Source organism: Callithrix jacchus, chromosome 15 (assembly GCF_049354715.1).
Source record: "Callithrix jacchus isolate 240 chromosome 15, calJac240_pri, whole genome shotgun sequence".
NCBI classification, from domain to species: Eukaryota; Metazoa; Chordata; class Mammalia; order Primates; family Cebidae; genus Callithrix; species Callithrix jacchus.
In genome coordinates, this window is record NC_133516.1 from 10,777,172 (window position 1) to 10,794,819 (window position 17,648).

At 39.9% G+C, this 17,648-nt stretch overlaps 1 long non-coding RNA gene across 2 annotated transcripts in view; it reads right to left on the minus strand.

Moving 5' to 3' along the window:
• The window catches only part of LOC118147785 (uncharacterized), a 162,857-nt gene that overhangs the window by 29,707 nt on the left and 115,502 nt on the right, over positions 1 to 17,648 (minus strand). Inside the window, exon 4 of one of the 2 annotated variants that reach the window (XR_013526888.1) lies at positions 9,304 to 9,476. The exons of the other annotated variant lie outside the window; for it this stretch is intronic. This is a non-coding gene — a long non-coding RNA (uncharacterized LOC118147785). Of the gene's footprint in view, positions 1 to 9,303; positions 9,477 to 17,648 lie in introns of those variants that run through there. 2 annotated transcript variants of the gene reach the window in all.

A 17,648-nucleotide genomic window follows, 5' to 3' on the forward strand; every position in this document is an offset into this window, starting at 1 on the left:
CTTTTTTGTGGCTGCATAGTATTCCATGGTGTATATGTGCCACATTTTCTTTATCTAGTCTATCATTGATGAGCATTTGGATGGGTTCCAAGTCTTTGCTATTGTAAATAGTGCCACGGTGAACATACATGTGTATGGGTCTTTATAATAGAATGATTCATCATCCTTTGGTAGACTTGTTTATTGATCATCTCTCTGCTCTAGAATAGAAGCTCCCTGATACTAGGAGCCTGTATATTTTGCTCACTACTGTAACTTTGTGGACATCGGTGTCCTACAGATCTCAGAAATTTATTGTTCTACAAATTAAAAGAAGTGAAGTCTGATGGATTCAACTATCACAACACCTCTCAAATCCATCCTGCCTTTGTCTTCCCACTGACAGTACCATAGACCAAGTCCTCATTGTGGAATACCTTGGCCCTGCCTGAGACTTTTCTCCTCTGATCAGCACTCCATGCTACCTCTAGGTTAATACACGAGCAGCAGTTCTGATCCTATTACCCTCTTGATAAGTGTTTAACAAACTGAACATTTCATAACCCAAATTAAGCATAAACTTATTCCCATAGCTTTTAATATCCATCCACTTATTTAGTAATCATTTTGGGTACAATTATACACAGAAGACATGGTGTGGACTGTTTCACATATGAAGATTAAGTACGCCACAACAGAGGGTCCTATTATAGATATGTGCCCCAGATTTGAAGATGAGCAGAAGAGGAAACCCTATTAGCCTGTAGGAAGTGATGCTTCAGCTGACTCTTGACCAGCCAAGCAAAATACACAAGTGCATGTGTGAGAAGTGGGCAACTATTTTCTAGGAAGAGAAAATAGCATATGTAAAATTAAACATAGCATTATAAAGCTATATTTGATGATTTTGACAATTGGTCCAGTTTGGCAGGGGGAATGGGGGGATTTTATCAGTAGAACAAAAAGTGAAGCAAGTTGGTCAGCAGAGACCAGATCAGCAAGGACCTTGAATTCTGTGCCAGCAACAAAAAGGCAGAAAAGAGTAGCAGTTAGAAGCATATGCCCTGGACTGAGACTGTCTGGGCTTAATTCCTACCCCAGCTGGGCAAATTTATTACCCTTTCTGTGCCCTTGTTTCCTCATCTGATAAGTGGAGATAAAAATATAATAACAGTTGCCATCTCATAGGATTATTATGAGAATTAACATCTGAATCGATATATGTAAAGCAATTAGAGCAGTACCCGGCACATAATAAGCATATTATTTTCCATTGTTGTTCTTTTAATAATGGGAAACTATTGAAGAATATATGCAGAAAGTGACCTAACATACTCTTACAGATCATTGTTACAGTAGTATACAAAATGAGTCTTAAGGAAAAAGAAACTGGAAGTAAAAAAATATCAGTTAGGATTTAAAAATGATGAGTAGCTAAACCACAGCAGGAAAAATGGGCAGGCAAAAGGAAAGAGGGACTTGAGAGTCATTTCAGAAGCAAAATCAGGAGAATTTGGTGACAGTGATCCATGTGGTCAAGAGTTACGGATGATTTCCACATTTCTGACGTAGGGAATCAAGTGTGTGGTAAGCAGAATCAGAAATACGAGAGAAAGGACTGATTCTAGAGGAGAGACAATGAATTAAGCACATCAGTGATAGGCTGATGTTGTGATATCCACAGAGCAGACACAAAAGGCTTCCACGAAGCAATTGGAATAGGGGCCCAGAGCTAAGAAGAAAGCATCTGAAACTGCGTGAGTAGAAGACATGGCGTGTGAAAAATAAAATCAGAAGAGGTACCTAGGAACCACCAGAGAACACCAACCTGAAAGGGAAGAGACTCTCATGAAGCAGGAGGACAGCAAGGTAGGAAGGAAATTGTGGAAAGGAGTTTTAAGAATAAGAGGGAGATCAGCAATGTCAGACCTTAGATGTGTTGCCTAAAACAAGACCTTTAACATGCCCACTAGATTTGCAGTTGTGTAATTAGTGAATTCAGGAAAGCAGTCACAGAGTCAAGGTAGAAGCTCACATCAGACCACAGTAGACCGAACAGTTTAGAAGCCAAATGTGAGGGTAAGTAAGGGACTTCAGATAAGTCTCAGGAAGCCAAGGTATGAAAGAGAAAAGAGAAGGCAATAATTAAAGAGGAATACAGGATGGAGGTAGGTTCTTTCTTTCTTTCTTTCTTTCTTTCTTTCTTTCTTTCTCTTTCTTTTTTTTTAAATTTTACTTTAAGTTGTGGGATACCTTGTTACATAGGTATACATGTGCCATGGTGATTTGCTGTATCCACCAACCCATCATCTAGGTTTTAAGCCCCACATGCATTAGGTATTTGTCCGAATGTTCTCCCTCCCCTTGACCCCCACCCCCACGACAGGCCCTGGTGTGTGATGCTGCTTTCACTGTGTCCATGTGTTCTCACTGTTCAACTTCCACTTATGAGTGAGAACATGCAGTGTTTGGTTTTCTGGTCCTGTGCTACTTTGCTGACAATGATGGTTTCCAGTTTCATCCAAGTCCCTGAAAAGGACATGGGCACATTCCTTTTTATGGCTGCATAGTATTCCATTATGTATATGTGCCACATTTTTTTATTGTACTTTAGGTTCTGGGGTACGTGTGCAGATCATGCAGGGTTGTTGCATAGGTATGTACATGGCAAGGTGGTTTGCTGCCTACATCCCTCCATCACCTATATTTGGCATTTCTTCCCATGTTATCCCTCTCCAACCTCCCTACCCTCTGCAGTCCCTCCCCTAGCCCCCACAATAGACCCCAGTGTGTGATGCTTCCCTCCCTGTGCCCATGTGTTCTCATTGTTCAACACCTGCCTATGAGTGAGAACATGCAGTGTTTGATTTTCTGTTCTTGTGTCAATTTGCTGAGAATGTTGGTTTCCAGATTCATCCACGTCCCTACAAAGAACACAAACTCATCATTTTTTATGGGGGCAAAGTATTCCATGGTATATGTATATGTGCCACATTTTCCTTGTCCAGTCTATTACTGATGGGCATTTAAGTTGGTTCCAGGTCTTTGCTATTGTAAACAGTGCCACAGTGAACATACGTGTGTATGTGTCTTTATAATAGAACAATTTATAATCCTTTGGATATATACCCAGTAATGGGATTGCTGGGTCAAATGAAACTTCTATTTCCAGATCCTTGAGGAATTGCCACACTGTCTTCCACAGTGGTTGGACTAATTTACACTCCCACTAACAGTGTAAAAGTGTTCCTATTTCTCCACATCTTCTCCAGCATCTGTTGTCTCCAGATTTTTCAATGATCGCCATTCTAACTGGCCTGAGATGGTATCTCAATGTGGCTTTGACTTGCATTTCTCTAATGACCAGTGATTATGAGCTATTTTAAAGTTTGTTGGCCTCATATATATCTTCTTTTGAAAAGTGTCTGTTCAAATCCTTCACCCACTTTTGAATAGGTTTGATTTTTTTCTTGTAAATCTGTTTAGTTCTTTGTAGATTCTGGATATCTACCCTTTGTCAGACGGGTAGATTGCAAACATTTTTTCCCATTCTGTTGGTTGCCGATTCACTCTAATGACTGTTTCTTTTGATGCACAGAATCTCTGGAGTTTAATTAGATCCCATTTGTCTATTTCGGCTTTTGTTGCCAATGTTTCAGTGTTTTGGTCATGAAGTCCTTGCCTATGCCTATATCCTGAATGGTTTTGCCTAGGTTTTCTTCTAGGGTTTTTATGGTGTTAGGTCTTATGTTTAAGTCTTTAATCCATCTGGATTTAATTTTAGTGTAAGTGTCAGGAAGGGGTCCAGTTTCTGCTTTCTGCACATGGCTAGCCAGTTTTCCCAACACCATTTACTAAATAGGGAATCCTTTCCCCATTGCTTGTTTTTGTCAGGTTTGTCAAAGACCAGATGGTTGTAGATGTGATGTGCCACATTTCTTTTTCCAGTCTATCATTGATGGGCATTTGGGTGGGTTCCAAGTCTTTGCTATTGTAAACAGTGCTACAATAAACATACATGTGCAGTTAGGTGCATTGGTGTGTTGAGGAAAGAAAAATGGCAGACTGAGACCGACTCTCAAGTTCTATCTGACTATCCCAATATTTCCAGCTTTATCTCACACTTCTATCTATCTCACTCCAAATGCTCCCAAACTGAAACTATGAAGTTGAAAGAAAGCTCTGGAAGGGGAGGAGGTAGACAAGAAATCAAGAATCCCTGCCTTGGGCCAGGTGCGGTGGCTCACGCCTGTAATCTCAGCACTTTGGGAGGCCGAGGAGGGTGGATCACGAGGTCAAGAGCTCGAGACCATCCTGGTCAACATGGTGAAACCCCGTCACTACTAAAAATACAAAAAATTAGCTGCGCACAGTGGCGGGCACCTGTAGTCCCAGCTACTCAGGAGGCTGAGGCAGGAGAATTGCCTGAACCCAGGAGGCGGAGGTTGCGGTGAGCCGAGATCATGCCATTGCACTCCAGCCTGGGTAACAAGAGCGAAACTCCGTCTTAAAAAAAAAAAAAAAAATTCCCTGCCTCATCATTATGCCTCCAGCCAGCGCCAAATACCTGAACTGCAACTGATGGATGACGCAGCTATTTCTCCAGGTGTGGTGTCGCATGTTTCCCCCGCCCACACTGAATGCCATTTGGGATTCAGAGGGTGTGTAAGGAAATGTGCATGTTCCTTAGAAGAGGAAATGCTCTAAGTGTCTTCAGCTTAAAATGATGAAGCTTAATCTCTGCCCCTACCGCCATCAAAAACTTCTCCATTCTAAACAAACACGTAACTATACATTGAAGATTCTTAGCGCACTTTAAATAAATGCCTAACATTTAGCTACAAAATTATTTAATGCTCATTAATATAATTCCCATTAGGGAAGGGAAAAGAATGAAAGAAAAACTAGTCTTTTCAAAGAAGTCAACATTCTTCTTTCTTGCTCTCATGACACCTGTGCTTCTCATAAAAGCATTGTAATCTTATAATCCTCTTGTGTCTTGAGCCTTCTGGATCTCAGCCTACTTTAGTAACTCTCGAATAATAGCTATCAGCATGGCACCTGAAGCAGATCACCTTGCTGTATGACCTTGAGCAAGTCATTTTACTTTTCAGGGTATAAAATTATTTCCTCAGTCTACCTACAGCTCAGTTACATTGCAGAACAAATCTCATGTTAGATCTTTATCACCAGTTCTACTGCCGGTGAGGCATACTGAAAACCTACTGAAAAAAAAAAATCTTTTAGGATAGGTAGGAGAATTCCTATTTCAGTTTCAACGTTGCAGCCGAAAGTTGAAACTTGCAGTTTTGGGGGAGCTTAAAAGGTCATTCTAAATAATGGAAAGATCAAATAATGTTACTGCAAGCTGCTATTGTAATTCATTCTTCCATAAAGATTACCTCTGTTGTACTAGCAAGTTCAGCAAGACCTTGGGTTATCAGCCAAATAAATGCCACTTCAGTAAGTTATTGCTGCCTGGGGCCAGCTTTAACTGGCATCGTCAACTTTTCTCTGTCTAAAGTTCTACGGTAAGTTTTGCATTCATAAACCATGTTCCCTCTTGGCTTGCCCTCGTGACTATTCCCCTCCTCCTGGTTCCTAAAGAGAATCCCATTGTGTGCACTAACACTCAAGAGCTTCACCCAGTGATGTCAAAGAGTCACATTCAAATCATTTTGGGGGATGGAACAAAACACAAATGCCCATCCAACACTTTCTTACTCTGTGAAAATTGCTGCCTGTATTTTTGCACCACAGTTGCGGGAATTTGATTCAAAAGAGTTGTGCTCAAATGTATATGACTGTGGCTCCCACGTACGATCGGCGTATGGCTGTGGCTCCCACGTACGATCGGCGTATGGCTGTGGCTCCCACGTACGATCGGCGTATGGCTGTGGCTCCCACGTACGATCGGCGTATGGCTGTGGCTCCCACGTACGATCGGCGTATGGCTGTGGCTCCCACGTACGATCGGCGTATGGCTGTGGCTCCCACGTACGATCGGTGTATGGCTGTGGCTCCCACGTACGATCCGCGTATGACTGTGGCTCCCATGTACAATCATGAGACAATAGAGGAAGAATAAGCTTTGTGACGATTTTTCAGACTTATGGTTCTTTGCAAAATGTACCAACTTTCCATTACTTGAACTGAATTCAAAATGGATTCAGAAAATGTGGGACTAGTCTAAAGGAAAATAAATGATAAGTTTTGTTTCAACAGTCTTTCCCCCTGCCTTTAAATTGATGGTTAAGTTTATAACAAAAGGAGAAGACAAAAAATAACATATACATTCTTGTCTGAAAAGGCCGAAACATGCCACCCACACACACAGAATACCACACACAGTCTCTTTATGAAGAAAAGTCAGATGCCATATAGGGTAACTATTGAATGTTGATGACATTTTTTCAACTCCATACAAATTAATCCTGCTAAAGTGCATCCAGCTTGTTTTTGTAAGTTTCTCTCCATTTAGTTGTCAAGCGTAGACTCAAGACACATCTAGGAATGCCCTTCCTAAGAACGTTTCTCTCAGTGCTACTTAAACATGGCCTCTCATGTACATGCTCTGTGTCACTGGGCTTTGATAATTAGTAAACTGTCTTTGTTTGAGGAAAAATGAATAGAATAAGCCTCTTCTAGGAAAATTCAACAGTCGTAAATAGGTAGTGGAAATTGAGAGCATAAAGCCCAGAAATCTAATGTGAGCTCTCTTTAAGGTCATACTGTTCTCCTCTAATATGAAAATGCCCGACCTTGCCCTAATACGGCCCCTGTGCATCCTAAATTGGTCTAGAGCATCTTTCACTAAGTTGCTGGAACTGACGCCTCTAAAGGCATCACCCTAGTCCCTCACATCAGTAAACAGAAGCCTGGTTAATCCACACAAGGCAGATTACACTGATTTGAGGAAGGAATTCTTTTGTTGTCATTGTTTGTCTTTTATTATTGTTATTATCCTTTAAGTTCTGGGGTACATGTGCAGAACATGCAGGTTTGTTACATAGGTCTACACATGCCATGGCAGTTTGCTGCACCCATCCCCCGTCATCTACATTAGGTATTTCTCCTAACGCTATCCCTCCCCAACCCCTGCTATCCCTCCCCTAACCCCCCACCCCCTGTCAGACCCTGGTGTGTGATGTTCCCCTCCCTGTGTCCATGTGTTCTCATTGTTCAACACCCACTTATGAGTGAGAATATACTTGCCTGGAAGCGGAGATACCATGATCATGAGGAAGGGATTCTTATATCAAATAAGAGTACACCTAGAATGTTTGGGAATTGATAAGCAGCAGAGTTCTCAGCAGAGAAACAAAACCACACTGTGAAGTTTTCTTGTGTTCTCCACTTTGCCTCCTTTGCTTAACTCATTCTCTCTTTCCAACTCCATGATAAGCATTTATTTATTAATTCTACAAATGTGTATTGAGCACTAACTTGTGCCAGGTACTGTTACTGGCACTGGAAATACAATATTGAACAAATAGACAAAAAATGTCTGCTTGCATTCTCCACCACTCAGACTTACGTACCAAGCCAAAGCAGAGCTGTCTTTTCTCCCTCAAATCTTGCTGATCTGCACTTTCACTGGGGAAGAAGGTCAGTTGTTTAAGAAAAAGAGTGTTCTCATTTATTACACAAGGTCTTCAACAATTATTCACTCATTCACCCAACAATTATTGATAAGCATCATGTAGATGCCAGGATCTGGGCTTCATACTGGGAACAGCAAGATAAAAGATAGTCCTTGGCTTAACAGCAATTATATACAGATATATATTTGTAATGTCTTTCATGTGAACAAATTGACCATTGGTAGTTTTCAAATTAAATTTGAAGTTTCAAAGTCTGCTGATAGGAGGGAGTTAGCTGTTTTCCTTTTTCCCAGGCCAAGTGTTTCTCCTGATGCACTTAAGTATAGACTCTGGGGATAACAGCCATGTTTTGAAAATATGCTATTGCCCAGCTTGAAAGGGGTAAGATAGACTTGGACGTGCATCTGAGTGTTCTCACTCCATTTTTATAGTCACAGCTCTTTCTATGTTTCCAATTAGCTACAGTAACTAAAAATAATATTGCATTACACTTTTTTGATCGTGCTTTAATTTAACCAACAATAATAATCAGTGCATAAAATAGCCCGAATCCTTTGTTTAGGGTTTGGTGAATAGAACCATATGCCTGACCTCAACCCTTTGGGGAATGGACATTCAGACAGCATTTTCAGGGCCCCTCAACTTTTTTGTTATTTTCTTGTTGCTTCTTTGGTCTATGCGACTTTGTTTACTCACTATATGTGGGAGAGGAGGGTGGAATTAGAGGGCTTTACTTTACCTCTGGAATTACAGCATTTGAGAATGGTGGCCATTTGTCATCTATTATTCCTCTTTTCTGCTAAGTATTTATTCCAGAAGATTTTGGTCGAGTTGTACACAGAAATTAATCCAATTAATCCATTTTTCTTTTCTTTTCTCCAGTTGATTATGTGTGTGTGTGTGTGTGTGTGTGTGTGTGTGTGTGTGTGTGTATGAATTAGCAGATAAATAGATATACTTCAAAGTGTTGATGTCTAGATATTCCACCTAGAGCAGGTGTTTAACTGTCTATAATCCAAATGTCCTACGGGAGGCAGGCAGGACCCTGTTAGAAGGTCTCTGTCATTCCTCACCAGGAGATCATATGATGGATTTCAGCCAGACACTCTTGAGAGAAAATCTTGGCTGTCCCTCTTAGCAGTGTGTGGCTGGTCAAGTTACTTATTAACCTCACTGAACCTGTCTGCTCATCTACACAATGAAAACAATAAATGTTCCTCAGCTTGCCGGCTGGGTTGTAAAGATTAGAGATAACACATGTGTTGAACACAACCTAGAACCTCTACGATAGGCGTTCAATAACTGGCAGGCATCGTAAACATTACTGACTTTATTTCTTCCTTTTCCTCCATTCTTTTCCTTGCTCTCATCACCTGGCCTCTCCCATTTCCCTTTTTCTCTTTCTTCTTGCTTTCTCATTATCCTGTTCTCCACTCTTTCCTGCCAGTGTCTCAGCTCTGTGAGTGGTGTCCACAGGCACTGTACACCCACCAACCCAACTCAGAGACAAAGGTATCATGGAATCTATTCTATATGATCATCCAAAGGAGAAACAGCCAGAGAGAAAGCCATCCAGAAAACACTGTCCTACGTGGAACAATGTCCAGTATATTCAATCAGTGCAGCATAGCTGAAATTATCCTGTTGCCCAACAATGCAGATTTTTTTATACGGGTAATATCAATCCTCAGAAATTTAACTGATTTATTTGTTCATTTATTTATTCATTTATAAAATCTATTGAAGATATGTGATGTGCTGGATTCTCTCCTAAAATTAAAGCCGTGAAAGTTGCGTTTCTTATTCATCTTTGCGTCAACTCACTGTACTGATAGTTGTTGAAGAAACAGCAACTGAGTGATGAACAACTCAAAGTTCCCAGTTTTGAAGACACTAAAGAGAAAAAGTGACATTTTTATTCATGAATCTAGGTTATATATATTACAGCTTCTTTTTCAATAAAATGAGTCAGCGGCCTCTACAAGTCAGGCTCTGAGTTGGATGCCAAAATGCAAAGATGAAAAGACAAACATGGTCTCTGCTATTCATTCATCCATCAATCCATTCATTCATTCATTCACTCAGTAAATGTTTTCAAATGCCCACTTTGTGCTGGAATTGAGCTAGGGGCTGCAGATACAATAGTCCTGACCAAGATTGACTTGTACCCTGGTCTCATGAATCTTGTTTCCTAGTATGAAAACTGTAAAAGAAATCAAATGAACCAAAATAAAAGAAAAGAATTACAAATTATGAGGAGAGCCGTAAGTGAGGCGACAATGGGCTAAGATGGACAGGACATCTCCTATAGATAGCTTAGTAGGACATGGGATGAATAATCTCATCATTATAATTCAGTATTTGTTTCTCTACCTGAACCACCTGGCTCATGATTCCCTCCTTCGCCCTCAAAAAGTTTTGCAGAAGCAATAAAATATTCTAAGTTCAGTAAAGAAGCACACAATGCAATGTGAACATGACTGAATGAGCAAACAGATCTGTGTGGGGTCTCAATGTTAACCCAGAAATACAAGACAGCAAGGAATACATTTAGAATAAAGCCCAAAAGCACCAGAACAAAAGGCACAGTAATAGGGGTGGAATTGGTGGGGAGCCATCTTCTAGCCCAGGCCTGTGCCGAGTAGCAGCAGCCATTATTAGATATCGTGCCAAAAGTGTCACTGCGGCACCAAGACCCTGGATCTGCATGTGTGATTTCTTTATTTTTTTCAGACGGTCTTGCTCTGTCACCCAGGCTGAAGTGTAGTGGCACAATCTTGGGTCACTGAAACAAGGAACTCAAACAAATCAGCAAGAAAAAGAAAAAACAAATGATCCCATCCAAGGGTGAGCAAAGGATATGAATAGACAATTCTCAAAAGAAAATATACAGTCAACATGGGAAAAAAATGCTCAAAATCACTAATTATCAGGGAAATGCAGATCAAAAACACAATGAGATACTGCCTTACTCCTGCAAGAATGGCCATAATTAAAAAGTCAAAAACAATAGATGTTGGCACGGATGTGGTGGAAAGGAGACACTTTTACGCTGGCGGGGGGAATGTAAACTAGTACCTCCAGCATGGGAATCAGTATGAAGATTCCTTAAACAACTAAAAGTAGGGCCGGGCGCGTTGGCTCAAGCCTGTAATCCCAGCACTGTGGGAGGCCGAGGCGCGTGGATCACGAGGTCAAGAGATCGAGACCATCCTGGTCAACAGGGTGAAAACCTATCTCTACTAAAAATACAAAAAATTAGCTGGGCATGGTGGCACGTGCCTGTAATCCCAGCTACTCGGTAAGCTGAGGAAGGAGAATTGCCTGAACCCAGGAGCCAGAGGTTGCGGTGAGCCAAGATCGCGCCATTGCACTCCAGCCTGGGTAACAGGAGCGAAACTCCGTCTCAAAAAAAAAAAAAAAAGAACTAAAAGTAGATCCACCATTTGATCCAGCAATCCCACTACTAGGTATCTATCCAGAGGAAAGGAAGTCATTACATGAAAAAGACACAGACAGACACATGCACGTTTATAGCAGCCCAGTTCACAGTATCAAAGATATGGACCCAACCTAAGTACCATTCACCAAGTAGATAGAAACTATGGAATACTACCCAGCCATAAAACGGAATACAATAACGTCGTTTGCAGCAACTTGGAGGGAGCTGGTGGCCATTATCCTAAGTAAAGTAACTCAGGAATGGAAAACCAAATAATGTAACCAAATTCTGATTTATACATGGGAGCTAAGTTTGAGGACTCAAAGGCATAAAAATGATATACTTTGTGGACTCAAGAGGAAGTGTGGGGGGGTAGGGATAAGGGACTACACATTGGGCTTAGTGTACACTGTTTGGGTAACAGGTGCACCAAAAACTCAGAAATCACCGCTAAAGAATTTATCCATGTAACCAAAATCCACCTGTACCCCCAAAAACTATTAAAATAAAAACAAATTAATGTTTCAAAAAGTGTCAGTGTTAAGAGCTACCTGTATGACACATAAGCTGTTATATGCCTGTTTAGCTATCTGAGACTCTAGACCCCAAATACTAAGTTTGATCAGAAAGGAGGATCTCTCAAACTCTTAATCATTTTTTAAATCAAATTTTTAAAATGTAGTTTTTCTTATTATGAAAATAGTATATGCTTATTAAAGAATATTTTGAAAATACTGAAAAGTAGAAAAAAAATTACTTTTTATCTCATCACCCAGCATTAATGACTGTTAATCTTTTGGAAATATTTCCTTCTGAGCAAATATGAACCAAAAGAAGCTGATGAACCTATATTAATTATATAAAATAGACTTTATGGTAAAAAGCACTGTTAGAAATAAGAATGGTCAATACATAGTAATAAAAGCTTCAATTCACAGGAACATATAACAATTTTAAACTCTTAGGTAGGTGTTATGGCTTCAAAATGTGTAAATACATCATTGAGATATCAGTTAAGGGAAAGCTATAGGTTCGCACACTTTAACACACTCCTCTCAGTAATGGATGGATCAAGCAATCCAAAACCAGCAAGGAGATAGATTCGAACAACACAAAATAACAAGCCTGATCCAAAATAACTGCATCAAACTACTTGTCAAACACACAAGGGCTATTTACCCAAATTAACCATGTGTTAGGCTATAAAGCAAGTCTAATAAATTTCAAACACTCTCTATACATCACATCCTCAGCCCACAATGTAATGAAGATAACTTTTCAAAAAGAACATAGTAACAATCTATTTCACTGGAAGTTTCTAAATACATTTTAAATAACTCATGGCAAAAAAGAAAATCATAATGAAATTATACTATTATATAATATTTTAAATAAATTATATATGAAAAATAAATATCAAAACTTAAGGGATACAGCTAAAGTATTTCTTGGAAGAAAATGTATAGTTTTGCATGCCTACGAAGAAAAAAAAGAAAGGCTCAAAATTAAATAAGTTAAAATATATATTATGAAATTAGAAAATAATTAGGTTTAAACAAAGCCAGAATGGAGTCATTAAAAGACTGATAAAATTGAGAAGTTTTTAAATAATGTTAATGAAGAAAAAGAGAGAACAAATAAATAAACAATACTAAGAATGATGAGGTGGCGCGTGCCTGTAATCCCAGATCCTCAGGAGGCTGAGGCAGGAGAATTTCCTGAACCCAGGAGGTGGAGGTTGCGGTGAGCCTAGATCGCGCCATTGCACTCCAGCCTGGGTAACAAGAGCGAAACTCCGTCTCAAAAAAAAAAAAAATGATAAATTAATAGTGTGATAACTATGCCAGTACATTAAAAAACTTGGGTAAAATAGATATATTCCTACAAATACATAACAAAAGTCAAAGAAGAATTTTTTTTAAAGAAAGAAACAGGTAAAAACTCTTAACAGGTCTATAACATTATGACTTACCCCAAAAATGCAAGGTTGGTTTAATGTTAAGAAATACTGTATTTCAGACAATACAAGTACAATAAATGAAAGAGGACAAATAATCTCCATACGTGAAAAATACGATTTGAAGAGATGTAGAATAAATGTAACAGTCATTTATGATTTAGGGGGGAAAAAACCCTTAGCAAACTAGAAATAAAAGGGTCCTTGTTAACCTAATAGTGGATAACCACAAATATCTACTGCAAATGTCATACTTAGTGGTGAAACGTTGGAAATATTCCTTTGAAATATGTTCCCATCACTATTATAGCATTTATCTATGAAGCACAACGACCTCTTTAAGTGTTGGCCTCACCTTCCAGCTCCCGCCACCCTGCCCCCAATGCTTAGTACAGGTCCTGGCACACTGCAGGCATGCCATTCATGTCTGGCAAACGAATGGCTGAATGAACAAAGCAGTGTTCTTTACTGATAATATGCAAGTTAAATAAAGGTTACCCAGCAAATTCTAATATCCAGTTCTATCAATTTAGCATTCAAGAGCTCTTTAAATGACATTTGAGAACTGCAAATGCATTTCTTTGTGACACTTAAGACATTCCAGATGACTCTTGTATCTCCCTAACTTTATTGGGTAAACATTATATTCCCAACTTGTTTTCATTTACTTAGCCTTTCTGAAAATCCATTCTCTCTCTGTAAATGGGAATAATAATAATAATAGGCTTGACTCAGAGTTGTGAGAGCTAAACGAATGCTCGTGAAGCAGTTAGCACAGTTCCTGTAATCTAATAAGTATACAACGTATGTTGGTTATTGTTGTGTGGTTGCGATTATTAGTGGTAGTAGATGCCATGGAAATCTGAAATAGCCTTAATGCTATTTCAGATTTCCATGGCATCTAGTATAGTGCTCACACATAAAAGCAACTTCTCAAAAAATGTTTGCTAAATGAATGATGGATCTGCAATGCTGAGATATATTAATGGCTTTCAAAACAACCTGCACTGCCTCATTCATTCATTTATTCATTCAGTAAAAATAAACCGTATGCCTGCCGTGAGATGCTATACTAAATACTGAGAAAACAGAGATGATTGATGATTGATGATTAAGAACTGATTCCAGCCTCGGAGGACTTCATAGCCTACCTAAGAACTAGAGAGCCTGAATTTATTTTAATTGGAAAAATTGATATTGACCGAGCTCTACTTTTATGTCTATCTCTCATGAACAAGATACATTGACCCTTATCAACACAGAATCAGCATGGAGAAAAATCAAGCTATGTCAGAGCAGAGACCCCCTCAAAATAATGTGAGCCCAGTCCTAGAGTGACTTCATCTGGTTGAAGTGGTTGATTTAAAGAACAAAGAATCAAGGACATGGTATTCAAAGGGAGTCACAAACCGAGGCAGGGCTCAGAAGTGACAACTGTCACTTGTCACTTAGCAAGTGACGGTTCCCTCTAGAGGCTAGGCTGTGGACACTAGCAATATAGGATCCCAATTGGAAGTCACCATTAGAATACACATTCCATACATTAACATCCCGCCAATACAGGGGAGAATGAATTTGAGAGAAGAGACAGTGTAAGGGAAGTGATAAGGAGTAAGGTCCTTTGTTAGGAAAGAGAGACATCAGAAATGGCAGGGGTGGTCCAACCCCCAAATCCCAGAAAAAGCTTTCACATCCTACTATGTAACCAGACAGACTGAAATAATTGGCATAATCAAGACGTATTGTTTAATATTGGCTAAAATTAAAATTGTGATGTTTACAGAATAGAATACATTTCGTCATATTGTCTGTAGCTCGGCTCCTTTTGAGAGTCCTTGTAACATTTGGAAACCCTTCTGCCTTATGAATCTTGACTTCTCAAAGTAGAAGCCAGAAAACAAGTCTTCCCAGCTCCCTAGCTCCTAAGGTGTATGCCTGAGACCTAGGATCTGCCAATCAAATGCAGCCATGTGAGACAAATTCAAAATGAGCAATGCAAAGAGGGTTTGTGAAATTCACCTTGCAGAGAACATGTGGCAAACACATCCAAGTCTTAGAGGGCAGTGGGGGCAAAGCTCCTGGTGTCTATTCCCTCATGTCATCAGTGATAGCTGCCCAGTGTTTGTTGAGCTATGGAGTCGTGGCATGACACGTCAGGAGCACTGTTTTTGCCAGTAAAGGCCCTTGTAGCATAGTTGGTCATTTTTATTTGGTTGTGTAGAACTTAAGCCAGAATTTCCACCCCACTAGAAAATGGGGGTTTTTTACCAGCCTTACTGGATTCTTGCAAGTGACAATCTTGCCACATACACTGGGTTAGACTGACAACTGAAAAAGGATCAGCTCTGGGAGGAACAGACATGGGTACCTAGGATCACCCCCTGGGTCCCTAAGTGCCATCTCTCCCTGGTGATAAAGGAGACCAGGAATGTGGTTGTTCTATCATTTGTGCCTTGATCACCATATTCTGTTTCTGCAAATTATGGCTTAACTTGTATACTGTTTTCTCCTTTCCAGAAGGCTCAGAACCAGGGCTAGCCTGCGGTCTGTTGGTTGAAGACCCAGGAAAAGAGAAGAAAATGAGAACATGGGAAGTGGGACTAATTAGGGCTCCACCTACCTTTCAGAGCTAGCCAACTTCTCCCCATCTGAATTCTATGTTAATACTTGGAGAGTTCTTCCTGAAACCAGGTATTTCCAGGAAAACTGACAACACTTAGGAAAAGGGGAAGAGGAAGCAGAATTTTCTCACTACCAGAGAACTGTCCTTATTGCTTTTAGAAAATGAATGCCACATTGAGATACCATCTCACGCCAGTTAGAATGGCGATCATTAAAAAATCTGGAGACAACAGATGCTGGAGAGGATGTGGAGAAATAGGAACACTTTTATACAGTTGATGGGAGTGTAAATTAGTCCAACTGCTGTGGAAGACAGTGTGGTGATTTCTCAAGGATCTACAAATAGAAATTCCACTTGACCCAGCAATCCCATTACTGGGTATACACCCAAAGAACTATAAATCATTCTACTACAAAGACACATGCACACGTATGTTCATTGCAGCCCTGTCTACAATAGCAAAGACCTGGAACCAACCCAAATACCCATCAATGATAGACTGGACAAAGAAAATATGGCACATATACACCATGGAATACTACGCAGCCATAAAAAACGATGAGTTCATGTCCTTTGTAGGGACTTAGATGAATCTGGAAACCATCATTCTCAGCACACTGACACAAGAACAGAAAACCAAACACCGCATGTTCTCACTCATAGGTGGGTGTTGAACGATAAGAACATGTGGACTCGGGGAGAGGAGTATCACACATTAGGGGCAGTTGCAGGGGCAGGGGAGAGACAGCGGGAGGTGGGGAGGGAGGGGAGGGAGGGGAGGGTGGGGAGGGATAACATGGGGAGAAATGTCAGATATAGTATGCACCTAAAGTAAAACAAATAAATACAAAAAAAAGAAAATGAATGCCTTGCTTTCTGCTTATTCCTGTGGCTGCTGAACTTTCAAGATACACTTGATATGTTAAACATTGCTTCATTTTCATTTCTTCACCAGCATTAAAAAGCTTGATATCCAAAGTCTAACTGCTTACACTTCTGTGATAGAAAGGCTAATGGCTTCCCTTCTTGGAGTAGCCCATGAGCTTAAAACAGGGATATAAAGATGAAGAAGGCCTAGGTTCTACCTTTTAAGGAGCTGGACTGAGAAGGAGACACATAAATGTACCATAATGAAATAAGGCATAATATTTACATAGACAAAGTATGATGGAAGCTATGCTTGCCTTCTCCACAAGTGGGGAGGGAAAAGCCTTTGAAGGCTTCACAGAAAGAAGTGACATTTTGGCCTTTATGCATGAATAGAATTTTGATGAGAAAATGAAGCTGTCCCAGGAAGAGGCAGCAACACAAACATAGAAATGGAAGTACAAAATGCAAGTGGTTTCCAAGAAACAGCAAATACTTTCTGGATTCTAGCATAGTTCACGTTTGTAATAAAGGAATGAAGTGATGGGAAGGACAGACTGCTTTCCCGACTTCTTTCTAAGTTAGAAAGGAGCCAGACGCTACGCTTGTTGATTCTTCTGCTCTTCTCCCTCCTCCCACCCTCCACCCTCAAGTAGGCCACAATGTCTATTGTTTTCTTCTTAGTATTCGTAAGTTTTTAATCATTTAGCTCCCACTTATAAATGAGGACATGCAGTATTTGGTTTTCTGCTCCTGTGTTAGCTTGCTAAGGATAATAGCCTCCAGCTCCATCCACGTTTCTGCAAAAGACATGATCTCATTCCTTTTTATGACTGCATAATATTCCATGGTGTATATGTACCACATTTTCTTTATCCAGTCTGTCATTGATGGGCATTTAGGTTGATTCTATGACTTTGCTATTGTGAGTAGTGCTGCAATGAACATTCATGTGCATGTATCTTTATGATAGAATGATTTCTATTCCTCTGGGTATATACCCAGTAGTGGGATTGCTGGGTCAAATGGTAGTTCCGCTTTTAGTTCTTTGAGGAATCGCCATACTGCTTTCCACAATGATTGAAGTAATTTACCAACAGTGTATAAGTGTTCCCTTTTCTCTGCAACCTAACCAGATTCCGTATTTTTTTGACTGTTTAATAATAGCCATTCTGA